The following is an 18,339-nucleotide window of genomic DNA, read 5'->3' as shown; positions in this document are numbered from 1 at the left end:
ATTTCTGCAGCTTTGAAGGTCCCCAAGAACAGGTCCCCAATGATGGCCTCCATCATTCTTAAATGGAAGATGTTTGGAACCACCATGTCTCCTTCCTAGAGCTGGCTGCCTGACCAAACTGAGCAATCGGTGGAGAAGGGCCTTGGTCAGGGAGACCAAGAACCTGATAGTCACTCTGACAGAGTTCCGGAGGTCTTCTGTGGAGATGGGATAAACCTTCCAGAAGGACAAATATCTCTTCAGCACTCCACCCATCAGATCTTTATGGTAAAGTGGCAAGACAGAAGCCACTCTTCAGTAAAAGGCAGATGACAGCCCGCTTGGGATTTGCCAAAAGGCACCTAAAGACCCTCATACCAAGAGAAACAAGATTCCCTTGTCTGATTTAAACCGAGATCGAACTCTTTGGCCTCAATGCCAAGCGTCAAGTATGGCGGAAACCTGGCACCATCCCTAACGTGAAGCATGGTGGTGGCAGCATCATGCTGTGGGGATGTATTTCAGTGGCAGGGACTGGGACACTCGTCGGGATCGAGGGAGAGATGAATTGAGCAAAGTTCAGCGAGATCCTTTATGAAAACCTGCTCCAGAGCAATCAGGACCTCAGACTGGCGTGATGGTTTGTCTTCCAACAGGACAATGACCCCTCCAGCCAAGGCAACGCAGAGGTGGCTTCGGGAAAAGTCTCTAAATGTCCTCAAGTGGCCCAGCCAGAGCCCAGACTTGAACCCGATCAAACATCTCTGGAGAGACTTGAAAATAGCTGTGCAGTGACGCTCCCCATCCAACCTGGCAGAGCTTGAGAGGATCTGCAGAGGATAATTAGAGAAACCCCCCAAATACAGGTGTGCCAAGCTTGTAGTGTCATACCCAAGAAAAGTCAAGGCTGTAATTGCTGCCATAGGCGCTTCAGCAAAGCACTGAGTTAATGGTCTGAGTACTTATGTAAATGTGATATTTCAGCATTTTTAAAACCTGTTTTGCTTTGTCATCTCCAATTCCACCAGACATTTTTCTTTACATTTTGCTAATGGCCATTTAACCAAAATATGCACCATATTCATTGTTTACATTTCCACGTACTGACTGCCAGTTATTGTGAACCACATTTTTGTGTGCACTGACTCTTATCAGAGAATGGGTTGCAAGCCCTGTCACATCCTACGAGCGTCAGAGCCGGTGTAGTACTATTTGACCTTAGTCCTGTATTGAAGCTTGTTTGATGGTTCATCGGAGGGCATAGTGGGATTTCTTATAAGCTTCTGGATTAGTCCCGCTCTTTGAAAGCGGCAGCTCTAGCCTTTAGCTCAGTGAGGATGTTGTCTGCAATCCATGGCATCTGGTTGGTATATGTACTAGTGATGCACCGATATGACATTTTTGGCCGATACCGATATCCAATATTTTCCTTGCCAAAAAAAACCTGATACCGATATTTTAAATTTTAGCTGCCTTTTAAGCATTCTAGTACAGTTAAATAGTTAACACACACACAAGCGGACACAGCGGTCTAAGGCACTGCATCTCAGTGCAGGAGGTGTCACTACAGTCCCTGGTTCGAATCCAGGCTGTGTCACATCCGGCTGTGATTGGGAGTCCCATAGGGCGGCGCACAATTGGTCCGGGTTTGGCTGGGGTAGGCCGTCATTGTAAATAACAATTAGTTCTTAACTGACTTGCCTAGTTAAATAAAGGTTACACACACACACCACACTGACCAAAAAGGTATTTTGTTGGCATTTACATATGTCCCCATTACAGTAAAACATAATCAAAACCCATTTATTTCACTTACTTGCTGTGCTGTTTCGTTGTTCAGTCGTTTCATTCTCAACCAGGATTTCTATGGAACGCCGTTTGTGTTTTTGCGTGTCAAAAAAGAAAACAATGACCAGTAGATAATGCTATTTGACATGTCAAATAAGCTTGTTGCCCAATCCGGACCTGAATATGACTGCATGCCACATAATTGAACGCGTTCATTAATTTTATACATTGATTTCACCATCGCTTGTATTTCATGTCACAACGATTCATCGATACATATGCTAAGATGCTGGTAAAGTTGTCCCGTGCACCTACAGTGCTGGTCATAAACATTTTTTATTAATTTGCATCACTGGCAATGACATTATTTTGAAGGCAAACTGCAAATTCCACTATTGTGCCTAATTTTTATTGTGGCTAACTTCACAACACAACCAAGTCCGGTCATGCCTCACAAGCTAGATGAAGCTAGCTGGCTGCTTATAATGTTAGCTTTGGGCAACAGGGTTAAGTAGCTGGCTAGATATTTATTTTCATGAACTGAAGTTCAATTTCAATAGGTGAACAACAAATGGCAACCTAGCTAATACTTACTCACAAGGATTCCTAAATCATTGCTAAGAATAATGAAAATGACTGCAGTTTCTACTGGTCATTGTTTTCAGGCTGGTTGTATTGGTGCTAGCTAGGTACCAAGCTAAAGCTAGCTACCCCAGAAGTTGTGGTCGAACAAATGATGCTTTATTACCGACACAGTAAATGCATCGTTTGTGGCCGGTATTTGCTGGTTTGCAGACTTTTTTTGTACAGCTTTGACAGTGCTGCTGTATCTTTTTTGACACGCAAAGACCCAAACGATGTTCCATAGTGTGTATGTTGGGGCGGCAGGGTAGCCTAGTGGTTGCACATTTAACATCCTGATAGAAATATGGTAAAACTGATTTAAGTTTCCCTGCATTAAAGTTCCCGGCTACTAGGAGCGCTAGCTCTGGTTGACCGTTTTAAGTTGCATTCGTATTGTTATTTTATGCCCCATTGTAAATCATCAACATCTAGAATCAGTTTTTCATATTGAGCGCAGCCAGGATTGAAGCCGGTGAGAGAGACTGTTTTATGATCCACATCTAGGATGGAAAATTGTGTGTGCATATTTTTGTGTTGGTAAGCCTATTTTATTCAGGGGTGTGTGCGTGCATGGCTTAGCCAAGCAGCCCTGAGGGCTCTCTTCTGTTGTGTGTTTATAAAACTGATAGCTCGGCTCGTTGTAAAAACGGATTTGTAAAACTGATAGCCTGGCTTGTTTATCTCTAAACAGTGTCAGTAAGCGAACATGTCCCAGGCAGCAGGCACCAGTTGCACATGTCATGGGAAGGCTTCTGCTGCAGAGTGACCTTGTCAGGTGTCATCATGGAGGTTTGGGTTTAGGCAAGTTTGCCTGCACCGCCATAGAGCTGCTCTATAATCATTAACCACCCTGGAACCAGCTCTACTCTGTTTGCCTGCTCTCCCTGTACCACAATTGAAAAGGAAACATTGAGCTTTGTGTGTGTCTCTTTCTCTCTCTCGCTTTCTCTTTTTCATATTTACCACTTAGAGGCAGATACGCCCCTTGTATTCATATCAGTGTGTAACTGGCAAATTGTGAGGGGTGCTGTTAAACCATGGGGGCTGTTTTCAGTTCAAATTAGGGAGGTGTGTTCACCATTCACCCAGACTCTATACCTGTATTTTGGTTACAGGGTCTTTGAAAATGCAGAACTCAAGACTAGGGCCCTATCCCAACTACGAGAAATGGAGATTCTGAGGAGCGGAATGCCTAAAGAGATTTCTACTTTTGAGTTCACATTACATCCTTGCCTACCTTTCATTGTCGCTGGCAACTCGACTTTCTTATCTGCAGCTGAAATTGACCGTAAATATCACAGTAGCCGCTAGCCAGTAAACACAAACGATTATAAAATGCAAGAAAATGTTAGTTTTTGAAAACGTTTTTTATTTGACCTTTATTTAACTAGGCAAGTCAGTTAAGAACAAATTCTTATTTACAATGACAGCCTAACCCGGACAACGCCGGGCCAATTGTGCGCCGCCCTTTGGGACTCCCAGTTACGGCCGGTTGTGATACAGCCTGGAATTGAACCAGGGTGTCTGTAGTGACGCCTCAAGCAATGAGATGCCGCAGCTTAGAACACTTGCACCACTCGGGAGCCCTTCTAAAACATATTACAATATTGAATAATCCAACCAAACCATATTACACTTGAATAATGCAACAATTCACAAGAATGTGCAGACAATTAAAGGGTTTGTCTCAGCCATACAAATTAAATTAGCTGAAAATACACATTATCAATTAACATCAGCATATCAATAATGAACGTTTACCCCTCCAATGCGAATATTAACGTTCTCGTACATTGTCACTGATATTATAGCCAAGCTACACCAGGGTTTTAGTGGTGGTGCTGAATAACGTCATTGAAAATAAGAATTTGTTCTTAACTGACTTGCCTAGTTAAATAAAGGTTAAATTAAAAAATAAAAAATAAAAAACGTGACCTGGAAGATTTTAATTTACCATCCGTTTGAGAAATTTTCATTGGGGCCATAACTGATCCACCCACGGTGCTCAGAATGTCAAAAATCATATTTAGATTATGGTAATTAATCTTAACAGAACATGCAAATCATGTAATGAAGCAGCCAATAAAATGTAATTTTCAAACATTTTCCAAAATGCAATTTGCGGGAAAATACCAGTCTAAACAGCGCACCTGATAGAGGTTCCATATGTGACAGATGGAATTCTCTTTTGGAAACTTAGAAGAATCTAAAGATGAAACGACTAGGATGGGTTGCTAATATGACTAGGCCTTTGCTTCTGGACAACGAAAGAAAGTTTAAATGAAACCAATAGAACAGGAGATAAATTGCATAGCGGTGGGTCCAATAGGGAAGTATATGGAAATAAATGATATAATTACTCCTGTCTATGCATGTGTATATATATATATATAAGATCATTCACCAGAAAGCATGACTTAGCCACAGAGTAATCGAGGATCATTAGCTTCTTTGGATTGTTTCAGATCACAAGCTTGTAGGCCTATGCCCATTTGGGAACCCCGCAATTTGGTCAGTGCGAGTGGCAATAGCACTAGCTGATTATGGAGTTGAGGTTGTCAGTAAAAAGCATCTAAAAATATGTGTGAAGATGTCTTGAGTATAATATAAATTTTGAGGCAAGAAGGAGAGGGGTGTGTGGCATATATATATATATATATATATGATTGTTTTACCTTTATTTAACTAGGCAAGGCAGTGTTAAGAACAAATTCTTATTTACAATGATGGCCTAGGAACAGTGGGTTGTTCAGGGGCAGAACATTTTTTTTCCCCACCAACCTTTCGCTTACTGGCCCAACACTCTAACCACTAGGCTAACTGCCGCCCTATATGTACATACATACACTACCGTTCAAAAGTTTGGACACACCTACTCATCCCAGGGTTTTTCTTATTCTACATTGCAGAATAATAGTGAAGACATTAAAACTATGAAATAACACATGGAATCATGTAGTAACCAAAAAAGTGATAACATCTTTAGAGCTACCCCCCTATTTTTTCCAATTTCTAACAGCCTGTAGCTCAGGCACAGAACCAAGGATATGCATATTCTTGGTACCATTTGAAAGAAAACACTCTGAAGTTTGTAAATGTGAATTGAATGTAGGAGAATATAACACAATATATCTGGTTTAGATAATACAATGAACAGAACCATACGTTTTTTAAATTTATTTTTGTATCATCTTTAAAATGAACAAGATAAAACAAACATTCAGATAGAATGATGGGGACAATTTCAGTGAAAAATATAAGAGGACAACAGTACTTGTGCAAAGTTTCAGAATGATGAACTTCCAAAATGAGTGTGCTACATGACATTTATCATGAAGTCACCGAGGTGTCCCACACAAGTAGCCCAAATGTACCCAAGTGGCCAAATTGGTGAAGGTGGACATTTTGAAACAAATAACTATATACAAAATGCCAAAATGGTATTCTAACACCACCCCCCCCCAAAAAAAATGGATTAAAAAAAATATGAAGAAAAAAATATATACATTTACAAAATAACATGGGTAACTATTTACACATTTTCAATATTTCGAAGACCCTCAGTCCTCTATCAAATCAAATGTATTTATATAGCCCTTCGTACATCAGCTAATATCTCAAAGTGCTGTACAGAAACCCAGCCTAAAACCCCAAACAGCAAGCAATGCAGGTGTAGAAGCACAGTGGCTAGGAAAAACTCCCTAGAAAGGCCAAAACCTAGGAAGAAACCTAGAGAGGAACCAGGCTATGAGGGGTGGACAGTCCTCTTCTGGCTGTGCCGGGTGGAGATTATAACAGAACATGGCTGAGATTTTCAAACGTTCATAGATGACCAGCAGGTTCAAATAATAATAATCACAGTAGTTGTAGAGGATGCAACAGGACAGCACCTCAAGTAAATATGAACAGTTTAGGGTTCCATAGCCGTAGGCAGAACAGTTGAAACTGGAACCGCAGCAAGGCCAGATGGACTGGGGACAGCAAGGAGTCATCATGTCAGGTAGTCCTGACGCATGGTCCTAGAGCTCAGGTCCTCCGAGAGAGAGAAAGAGAGAATTAGAGAGAGAGCATATTTAAATTCACACAGGACACTGGATAAGAGAGAAGATGTACTCCAGATATAACAAACTAACGCTAGCCCCCCGACACATAAACTACTGCAGCATAAATACTGGAGGCTGAGACAGGCGGGGTCAGGAGACACTGTGGCCCCATCCGATGTGACCCCCGGACAGGGCCAAACAGGCAGGATATAACCCCACCCACTTTGCCAAAGCTCTACACAATATTGTGCTGCTGATGTCATGTGCCATAGCAGTCTTTTTCTGCTATAAAGCAGAGGGTCACCAAGCATGTGGCGCAGGTGATGGGGGACTTAATTTTGCAAAGAACACAGAGACGCCTCCATGCTGTGCCCTTTTGGCCCTGAGGCACATCCATGCCTGCAGAAATAAATTTGGGCAGATGAACACCACTTGTGGCAGGAGCTGGATGAACCAGCTTCAGTGGGGGATGGAGACCTAGGCCCTGGGGGCTGCCATTCGGAGTCAGTGTCACTGTGAAAGAAAATGTTCAGTTAGAATAGTTTCACATATGAGCCCTGTATCAACAGATATGTATGTATGTATGTATATATATATATATATATATACAGGGAAAATAAGGTTGAATATATTATGACAGACCAGCTAGATCTACTGTCTTTATTATATTATAACAGACCAGCTGTATCTACTGTCTCCATTTCACTTTGGCCATTGTTGTGGGCCTGCCCTCCCCTCAACAGCCTCAAATAGGCTGTTGTGGGTTGGGGTGGGGCGGCAGACACGCGCATCTCACATTACATGTTTATATATTGCTTCTAAAATTAAAACAAATCACAAATAATATTTTATATTATTAATTCCAAACAAGGGCATTAGCATGAGAAGAACTCACCAGCCCAAAACGATGTCCTCTCCCGTTCAAAAAATATTCCTCCACTTGGGAATCGCTAAATTAATCGTCCTACAACAATCTCTGTCTCACTTTCCCAATCAATTTATTCTAAAATTGTGTGTACATCTGTATATCTAGACTTAGATTTAGCTTTCCCTAACTTAGTCGCCATAATGATTGTTATGTAAACAGCTGAATATGCGAAACAACGCTGTGCGTAATATGTGTTGCTCCTTCCGGTATGAAACTTCAATAGCGAATTACTCTCTATACGCCGATACGCCGGAGCTTACTACATGGGTTGTTCTTGCAACACATAAACATGACCTATGCCATTTACGTCAGCTCATTGGCTATCTACCCAGCTAGATTTCAAGACGAAAACAGCGGGCAAATCATTGGTGCACAATGATGTCATTACTTGTTGTCTTGAAATCGGTTTCTTTCAGTCAATACGTTCTGTGAAATGACCCATCAGGTTTGATTGTGTTACAAACAAACCAGTTGATTGCAGTGAAACCAAACATGCCTGGAAAAGTCACGTTCTGTGTGGGTTATTTACCTGGAATGTGTTGTCGAAAATGGAATGAGACGGAATTCACGACACAAGCAGTTCACAAAATGTTTTGTGTTAGGCAATGTGTAACAATTAGGCAGTGTGTAACAATGAGCATTGAGATTGCAAACAGACGAAGATCGTCAAAGGTAAACTATTTATTTTAATGCAGTTTGTGATTATGTTATGACTGTGCTGGTTGAAATTGTTTTTTTTATGGGGCTCTATCCTCAGATAATCGCATCGTATTCTTTCACAGTAAATCCTTTTTTAAATCTGACAACGCAGTTGGATTAGCAAGATTCTAGGCTTTCGATACATGTGAGACACTTGTATTTACATGAATGTTTAATATGACTATATATGTAGCGATCACCGTATGTTGTGGAATTTCAGCCCGCTACCGGGTTCTGTGCTCAGAGAGGTTAAACAAATCAAAGATATTTTATATTTGAGATTCTTCAAAGTAGCCACCCTTTGCCTTGATGACAGCTTTACATACTTTTGGCATTCTCTCAATCCTTGCTGTGAATGAGCAATGGAAGTTGTTGGCCTACTGCTGCATTCGCCATTGGCCTGCAGGCTATTTTTTATTTATTTGTGGATCCCCATTAGCTGCTGTCAAAGCAGCAGCTACTCTTCCTGGAGTCCAGCAAAATTAAGGCAGTTAATACAATTTTAAAACATTACAATAAATTCACAGATTTCACACCTCACTGTGTTACCTCAGGCCCCTATTCCTATATCCAAGATGGCGTAGCAGTCAGATGTCTTTGTTTTTCTTGTACACAGTGGGGCAAAAAAGTATTTAGTCAGCCACCAATTGTGCAAGTTCTCCCACTTAAAAAGATGACAGACCTGTAATTTTCATCATAGGTTCACTTCAACTATGACAGACAAAATAAGAAAAAAAATCCAGAAAATCACATTGTAGGATTTTTAATGAATTTATTAGCAAATTATGGTGGAAAATAAGTATTTGGTCACCAACAAACAACCAAGATTTCTGGCTCTCACAGACCTGTAACTTCTTCTTTAAGAGGCTCCTCTGTCCTCCACTCGTTACCTGTATTAATGGCACCTGTTTGAACTTGTTATCAGTATAAAAGACACCTGTCCACAACCTCAAACAGTCACACTCCAAACTCTACTATGGCCAAGACCAAAGAGCTGTCAAAGGACACCAGAAACAAAATTGTAGACCTGCACCAGGCTGGGAAGACTGAATCTGCAATAGGTAAGCAGCTTGGTTTGAAGAAATCAACTGTGGGAGCAATTATTAGGAAATGGAATACAAGACTACTGATAATCTCCCTCGATCTGGGGCTCCACGCAAGATCTCACCCTGTGGGGTCAAAATGATCACAAGAACAGTGAGCAAAAATCCCAGAACCACACGGGGGGACCTAGTGAATGACCTGCAGAGAGCTGGGACCAAAGCAACAAAGTATACCATCAGTAACACACTACGCCGCCAAGGACTCAAATCCTGCAGTGCCAGACGTGTCCCCCTGCTTAAGCCAGTACATGTCCAGGCCTGTCTGAAGTTTGCTAGAGAGCATTTGGATGATCCAGAAGAAGATTGGGAGATTGTCATATGGTCATATGAAACCAAAATATAACTTTTTGGTAAAAACTCAAATCGTCGTGTTTGGAGGACAAAGAATGCCGAGTTGTATCCAAAGAACACCATACTTACTGTGAAGCATGGGGGTGGAAACATCATACTTTGGGGCTGTTTTTCTGCAAAGGGACCAGGACGACTGATCTGTGTAAAGGAAAGAATGAATGGGGCCATGTATCGTGAGATTTTGAGTGAAAACCTCCTTCCATCAGCAAGGGCATTGAAGATGAACCGTGGCTGGGTCTTTCAGCATGACAATGATCCCAAACACACCGCCCGGGCAACGAAGGAGTGGCTTCGTAAGAAGCATTTCAAGGTCCTGGAGTGGCCTAGCCAGTCTCTAGATCTCAACCCCATAGACAATCTTTGGAGGGAGTTGAAAGTCTGTGTTGCCCAGCAACAGCCCCAAAACATCAATGCTCGTGAGGAGATCTGCATGGAGGAATGGGATAAAATACCAGAAACAGTGTGTGAAAACCCCATGAAGACTTACAGAAAACGTTTGACCTCTGTCATTGCCAACAAAGGGTATATAACAAAGTATTGAGAGAAACTTTTGTTATTGACCAAATACTTCTTTTCCACCATCATTTGCAAATCAATTCATTAAAAATCCTACAATGTGATTTTCTGGATATCTTTTCCTCATTTTGACCGTCATAGTTGAAGTGTACCTATGATGAATATTACAGGCCTCTCTCATCTTTTTATAATGTATGTAATGTAATGTAATGTAATGTATGCCATTTAGCAGACGCTTTTATCCAAAGCGACTTACAGTCATGTGTGCATACATTCTACGTATGGGTGGTCCCGGGAATCGAACCCACTACCCTGGCGTTACAAGCGCCATGCTCTACCAACTGAGCTACAGAAGTGGGAGAACTTGCACAATTGGTGGCTGACTAAATACATTTTTGCCCCACTGTATGTCCCATGTATATATATTTTTATATATTTTTTCTTTCCATATCTTTTATATTTTTCTAAACCTCAACTTCAAAATACTCTCCTGCAACCCGCCTCACCCAATGTGGTGTGGATCTGTCTCTTCTAAAGTATTCTTATCCACCTCTGAACCGGTATTCCCCAACAGAAGCTAGCCAGCTAACTAGCTAATAGTCAGCTAACCACTGCTAGCGGTCATCAGCTAACCTTTAGCTCGAAAAGCTCCCTCCAGGTTGTACAACGCGATTCAAAATAGAGCATACCGGACCTATTTTCTTTCCATATACCTAGATTCCTACCGCAAGCTCTGAACCTTTTCACCTGGATCACCACAGCTAGCTAGCTGCAATCGGAGTGACTATTCCTGGTTTAACGTCACGTCCCTGTCCCAAAGCTAGTACCAATTAGCCTGTAGCTAGCCCATGCTAGGCCCATATCCAGGCTAGCAGAAGAAGCCCAACAGCCACTCCTGGGCTATAATACCCTTTTTGCCAACTGGCCCGGACCCCCTTCTACTGCCAGTACGGGGCACGGAACCCTGCCGATCTTTCACGACTGAACTACCGACGACATCTGCTTGAGTGGGTACTCAAAACTGGCTCTGCGGCACTGATAGCCGGGGCCCGCTAACGTTCGCTGTCTAGAGCACACCGGACTGTTAGCTTAAGAGGCCCACTGGACAAATTCTTCAGCCCTATACCTATTTTGCCAATTTGCTTGGTTTACCAAACGGAGCCCTGCTGATCCGTCTGCCAACATGTTCAGCCCGAGAGGGCCACAACAGACTTTCTTCCGTTGCGACGTCCTTCAAAGGCCCTTCCCATGATTACTCGACTACGCACGCCTCTCCCTAAAGTCAATATGCCTTGTCCATTACTGTTTTGGTTAGTATTTATTGCCTTATTTCACAGTAGAGCATCTAGCTCTGCTCAATACGCCTTAGTGAACACTTTAATTCCACCTCCAATACATTCGGTGACATCACCTGGTTTAAATTATATTCCTAGAGACAATATCTCCTTCATTGTCACTCTATGCACAGGTTTACCTCCACTGTATACACATCCTACCATACCATTGTCTGTACATTATGCCTTAAATCTATTCTACCTCGCCCAGAAATGTTCTTTTTACTCTCTGTTATGAACATACTAGGCGACCAGTTCTTTTAGTCTTTTTCCGTACCCTTATCCTACTCCTCCTCTGTTCCTCTGGTGATGTGGAGGTTAATCCAGGCCCTGCAGTGCCTAGCTCTACTCCTATTCCCCAAGCGCTCTCCTTTGTTGACTTCTGTAACCGTAAAAGCCTTGGTTTCATGCATGTTAACATTAGAAGCCTCCTCCCTACGTTTGTTTTATTCACTGCTTTACCACACTGCCAACCCGGATGCCCTAGCCATGTCTGAATCCTGGCTCAGGAAGACAACCAAAAACTCTGAAATTTCCATTTCCATCCCAATATGCAACTTTTCAGGGAAGTTAGAAACCAATATACACAGGCAGTTAGGAAAGCTAAGGCTAGCTTTTTCAAGCAGAAATTTGCATCCTGTAGCACGAACTCAAAAAAGTTTTGGGACACTGTAAAGTCCATGGAGAACATGGTCACCTCCTCCCAGCTGCCCACTGCACTGAGGCTAGGAAACAATGTCACCACCGATAAATCCAATATAATCGAGAATTTCAAGAAGCATTTTTCTACAGCTGGCCATGCTTTCCACCTGACTACCCTTAACCCGGTCAACAGCCCTGCACTCCCCACAAAAAAATATTAGACAACAATAGGACAAAGTGACCAGTAGCAGACGAGCGTAACAAAAATAAATGAATAATAATTATATATACAAAAATACAATAAATAATTCATAATAAATAAATAAAATAATGAGACATTGGATCATATGGTCATCTGCCGTAGGCTACATATTATACATTACGTGTGAAATTTTATAAAAGGATTATATAGAGATTCAATCAATGTGATGTGGGGGGAGATTCTTGATATCAGGGTTGAACTTGTGCAGTCTAGATGGGGTGATCTAGAGCTGATGGAGGAAATTAAACTGGATCAGTCTGTATCTGGAGTTCAATGTGGAAGTTACACCATCCCTGCATAGGTCACTCCATAGACCCTCATCAAGATCAATACCCAGATCTTTCCCCATCTAAGTCGGAGTTTATCTAGCTCAGGCAGTGTTAGTCCTGACATAAAAGCATCGTAAACACGGGAAATGGTCTTGAACAGTGGTTGGTCTGCGTGGCAGAGTTGTTCAATAGGTGACATCTTAGGTAGGTTCCATTGTCCCTTGAGAGTCAATCTAATAACGTTTTGTAGTTATAGCTAACTAAAGAAGTCCCTGTTAGGCAAGTGGTATTTCTGTTTCAGCTCGTAACAATGTTCCAGAAGAGTGATCCCCTTATCAGACCATGGTCTAAAGTTACTATTCTGGAAAAACATAGGGATCAATCTATTGTTCCATAAAGGGGTTTTAAGGGAAAGGAATCCCCCTCGTCTGAACAGCTCATGCAGTTTGCACCATGCCAGGACAGAATGTATGATTAAAGGGTTGTCTGTGATGGTTTTTATAGATTTTCTGTCCCATTTGTAAAACAACTCTGCCCCAGTGTCATCATTTACCTCTAGCTTTTCAATGTTCAACCATGAGGGAGAAGGACCATTGTCAAACCTCTGAGCCAGAAACCTAGACTGTGCAGCCCAGTAGTACATTCTAAAATTGGGTAGGTTTAAGCCCCCTTGACCGTAATCAAGGGTCAGTTTATCCAGGCCAACCCTAGGGGTTTTGCCGTGCCAGATAAACCGTCTGGTCAGCTTGTCGAGAGAGGAAAATAATGCTACAGGGATAGGGAGAGATTGAAGTAAATATAGAAATCTGGGCAGGACATTCATTTTAGTTACATTGATTCTACCCCGTAGAGTGAGGGGCAAGTCCATCTATTTACAAAGGTCACCCTCCACCTTTTGCAACAAACTGTCAAGATTGAGTTTATAGAGGTTGTTCAGATTATCTTCCACCATTATGCCCAAATATGTGAAGCCCATAGGTGACCATCTAAAAGAAAACTTGTGCTTGATGGTATGATGGTCAAATACCGACAACGGTAAGATTTCGCTTTTATCAAAATTGACCTTATATCCAGAGAAAGAACTATAACACTGTAGTAGGGTCTGCAAGTGAGAGATTGAGTGTTCTGGGTTTGTTAGAAATAAGATAAGGTCGTCCATAAAAAGAGTGATAATTTATGGGTATGAGGGCCCACCTCAAAGCCATGTATGTCAGGGCACGTTCTAAGAGCCTCAGCCAACAGATGGCGAGGGCAAAGAGGTGGGGGCTAATTGGGCAACCTTGTCTGTTCCCCCTATAGAGAGGGAAAGAGGAGGAAGTAATGCCATTGGTAGCAATCCTAGCTTTAGGAGATTTGTAGAGTGATTTTATCAAATTTACAAACACGGTACCTAAACCAAACTTTTCCAGGACACGAAAGAGGTATGGCCATTCAACCCTATCAAAGGCCTTTCAGCGTCGAGGGAGACTGCGACACCAGGTATTTTGTTTTTTGTTAGCAAGGTGAATTATATCAAATAACCTTCTGAGATTATTGGAGGACAATCTATTAATTTTGAAGCCAGTCTGGTCTGGGTTGACCAACAGGGGAAGACATGACTCCAATCTCTTAGATAGCATCTTGGTGACCAGTTTACAATTTGTGTTAAGGAGAGAGATTGGTCTATAGGAGGCAGACTTTAGCGGGTTTTTCCCTTGTGGATTACAGTAATCACTGTTTGAGAGAAAGACTCTGGAAAGCAGTTGTCGTCCCTGGCTTGTTTAAGCACCTCCATAAGGTAGGGGACCAACAGCTCCCTACATTCTTTATAGAACTCTGGAGGGAAGCTAACTGGTTTAAGTCTTTTCCTGAGTGGGCTGCTTGATGATAGCCAGTCCAATATTTAAATCACCCAGAAAATATACTTCTCTGTTGATATCACATACATTATCAAGCATTTCACACACATAGTCCAGATACTGACTGTTAGCACTTGGTGGTCTATAGCAGCTACCCACAAGAATGGGCTTTAGGTGAGGTAGATGAACCAGTAAGCATATTACTTCAACAGAATTTAACATTAGATAGTCTCTAAGCTTTACAGGAATGTGGATCTGAGTATAGACCGCAACACTGCCTCCGTAGGAATTTCTGTCTTTTCCATAGATGTTATAACCATGTATTGCTACCACTGTATCATCAAAGGTATTATCTAAGTGAGTTTCAGAGATAGTCAGAATATGAATGCTATCTGTTACAAACAAGTTATTGACTTCATGGACCTTGTTTCTTCGGCTACATATGTTAATATGGCATTTTTTTAAAGCACTTTTCTGGGTTGCTTGATTGTTTTTAATGCATTACTGGGAAGCTTATCAGAGGTAGACTTACTCATGTTATTTACATTGGAGATGATAGTGCAGGGTGAGCTGCATAAAGTGGTCAGTGCTAACAGTGTAACTGGTTTATAGGCTCATGATTACGGCTTACAATAGCTGTAGGATAAACATATGTTATCGGTGCAATTAGGGGTAAATAAATTAAATTACTTGCATTGTGTTTGCCAATGCCTCTATGATCATGTACAGTTGAAGTCGGAAGTTAACATGCACTTATATCATTATAACTTGTTTTTCAACCACTCCACAAATTTCTTACTAACAAACTATAGTTTTGGCAAGTCGGTTAGGACATCTACTTTGTGCATGGCACAAGTAATTTTCAAACAATTGTTTACAGATAGATTATTTCACTTAAAATTCACTGTATTACAATTCCAGTGGGTCAGAAGTTTACATACACTAACTTGACTGTGCCTTTAAACCGCTTGGAAAATTCCAGAAAATGATGTCATGGCTTTAGAAGCTTCTGATAGGTTAATTGGCATCATTTTGAGTCAATTGGAGGTGTATCTGTGGATGTATTTCAAGGCCTGCCTTCAAACTCAGTGCCTCTTTGCTTGACATCATGTGAAAATCAAAAGAAATTAGCCAAAAAGTTGTAGACCCCCACAAGTCTAGTTCATCCTTGGGAGCAACTTCCAAATGGCTGAAGGTATCACGTTCATCTGTACAAACAATGGTACGCAAGTATAAACACCATGGGACCACGCAGTCGTCATACCGCTCCGGAAGGAGACGCGTTCTGTCTCCTAGAGATGAATGTACTTTGGTGCAAAAAGTTCAAATCAATCCCAGAACAACAGCAAAGGACCTTGTGAAGATGCTGGAGGAAACAGGTACAAAAGTATCTATATCCACAGTAAAACGAGTCCTATATTGACATTACCTGAAAGGCTGCTCAGCAAGGAAGAAGTCACTGCTCCAAAACCGTCATAAAAAAGCCAGACTACGGTTTGCAACTGCACATGGAGACAAAGATCATACTTTTTGGAGAAATGTCCTCTGGTCTGATGAAACAAAATACAACTGTTTGGCCATAAGGACCATCATTATGTTTGGAGGAAAAAAGGGAGGCTTGCAAGCCGAAGAACACCATCCCAACCGTGAAACACGGTTGTGGCAACATCATGTTGTGGGGGTGTTTTGTTGCAGGAGGGGCTGGTGCACTTCACAAAATAGGTGGCGTCATGAGGAAGGAAAATGGTGGATATATTGAAGCAACATCTCAAGACATCAGTCAGGAAGTTCAAGCTTGGTCGCAAATGGGTCTTCCAAATGGACAATATCCCCAGCATACTTCCAAATATGTGGCAAAATGGCTTAAGGACAACAGTCAAGGTATTGGAGTGGCCATTACAAAGCCCTAACCTCAATCCTATAGAAAATTTGTGGGCAGAACTGAAAAAGTGTGGGCGAGCAAGGAGGCCTACAAACCTGACTCAGTTACACCAGCTCTGTCAGGAGGAATAGGCCAAAATTCACCCAACTTATTGTGGAAGGCTACCCGACAGGTTTGACTCAAGTTAAACAATTTAAAGGCAATGCTACCAAATGCCAATTGAGTGTATGTAAACTTCTGACCCATTGGGAATGAAAGAAATAAAAGCTGAAATAAATATTTCTCTACTATTATTCTGACATTTCACATTCTTAAAATAAAGTGGTGATCCTAACTGACCTAAAACAGGGAATTTTTACTCTGATTAAATGTCAGGAATTGTGTAACTGAGTTTAAATGTATTTGGCTAAGGTGTATGTAAACTTCAGACTTCAACTGTACATTTGATGTAGCATTATGACAACTCATCGTCACAGTGGTAGGGATTAACTGAGCTGGTCTTGGATCATTTACCAGTCATTTTTTTCAACTCTATCTTGCAATGCGAGTCCAGGAGCCAAGATGATTTGGATGGACACATTCCTGTAGAGTATCTTCTGTTTCCAGAAGGTGTCAAAGTTCTCAATAAAAGTGACTCCAGCAGAGCTACAGTAGTCCTTTAGCCAGATGTGTAATCCCAGCAGTCTGCTGAATCTTTCACACCCGCAGCCCAACGATGGTACTGGACCTGAAATGATTGGCTGTTTTTGGAGTCCTTTAATGCTAAAATCAGTTCTTTAAAATCCATTTTCAAATGTTCAGAGCAAGCCCTCCTGATGCAGTTTGACCCCACATGGACTACAACAGTGTCAGCTCCTGGCATCTGTGGTAGAACAGTCGGAAGAAGCCTTGTTATTTCCTGTACTCCGAAATGTTTTCTCACCATAGAGCTGCCTATGACGACAGCTGGTGATGTTGAATGGCCCGGTCTCTCAAGCAGCTCCTAGGATCTGAACCTGAGGTAGAAGCCACCGGAGAGGGAGACAGAACTGAAGACGCAGGTACCTCCGGATCCGATCTTAATTGGGAAGCCAACATGGACGAAGGCGCCGGAACCTCTGGATCCAGGGCGGCAAAGCTGTTTCTGGTCTGTATCAGTTCCAGGCTCAACATCTCCATGGAGATCCCCGTTGCCAGAGGATGCTTTCTTTGACTTCCACGGCGAGTGACGTACTTCTACGGCTGGTTGGTTTGAGATCAGCGATATCCTCCAGGGAAGGGGGAGACCCCTTCAGGGATGGAACCCTGCCTATCACCGGCCATTCGACTGTGGAGAGCTGACACGGCGGAGAAGCTTTCACCAGACCAGAGCAGCATCCGGCTACTGGGGTGGAAGAAAAAGTAAAAGTCGGTGGGCGTGGGTTCCCCAGTAGGTTTGCTACTTGCTTGCTAAAAGCAGAGTAAGAAATTTCTCATAATATGAAATAAAACAACAATTAAGTACTGTATGATTTCAAAATGCATACTGCTTCCAGCTCACATTGTAAAGTGTTGTGTGACGTGCTGACAGCCTGTTGCCTGCACTTGATGGTGAATGGGAGGTGTGCTTCAATTACCAGTTGAGAAATAAAAATAGTAGCGCTTTTTAATCTTACACCAAAATAGTTTAACATGATTGCATTTGGAATTTTTGCTCATTGAATGCTTACAAAAGCACATGTTTTACTTCTGCAGCAACCAGCAGCAGGAGAAATCCCAGTCACACGCTGTGTGTGTGTGAGAATTTTAATTCCACTAGATGCAAATAACTTAGACTGATATGCATGACGATCCAATCTATTTCCATCAATGAATAAAAATAATTATTTCGCTTTTTTTTCCTACGGGTCATTATGGCCGGCAACAGTTTTAGTTATTGACTTTCATTTTTATTATAAACCAAAAGCCAGCAATGGCCAGCTAATGGAAACCCTGGGCTACACAGCTAGGTAACTTTAGCTAGCAAGCTAGATACCTGGCTGAACAAAATAATTTATTTCTCACATCAACGTGCTGACATTATGCTAACTTTAGCAAATTCAAGTTACCTTAACAAACCAGGC

The 18,339-nt window shown here is 41.9% G+C and overlaps 1 protein-coding gene across 6 annotated transcripts in view; it reads left to right on the top strand.

The window, feature by feature from the left end:
- LOC124012608 (nuclear transcription factor Y subunit gamma-like) overlaps positions 1–18,339 on the top strand; it is a 58,914-nt gene that overhangs the window by 1,757 nt on the left and 38,818 nt on the right. The window lies entirely within an intron of this gene.

The sequence above is a fragment of the Oncorhynchus gorbuscha genome, linkage group LG24, assembly GCF_021184085.1.
Source record: "Oncorhynchus gorbuscha isolate QuinsamMale2020 ecotype Even-year linkage group LG24, OgorEven_v1.0, whole genome shotgun sequence".
NCBI lineage: Eukaryota > Metazoa > Chordata > Actinopteri > Salmoniformes > Salmonidae > Oncorhynchus > Oncorhynchus gorbuscha.
Note: the sequence above shows the minus strand (reverse complement) of the source record. Positions and strands in the feature narration are given on the sequence as shown.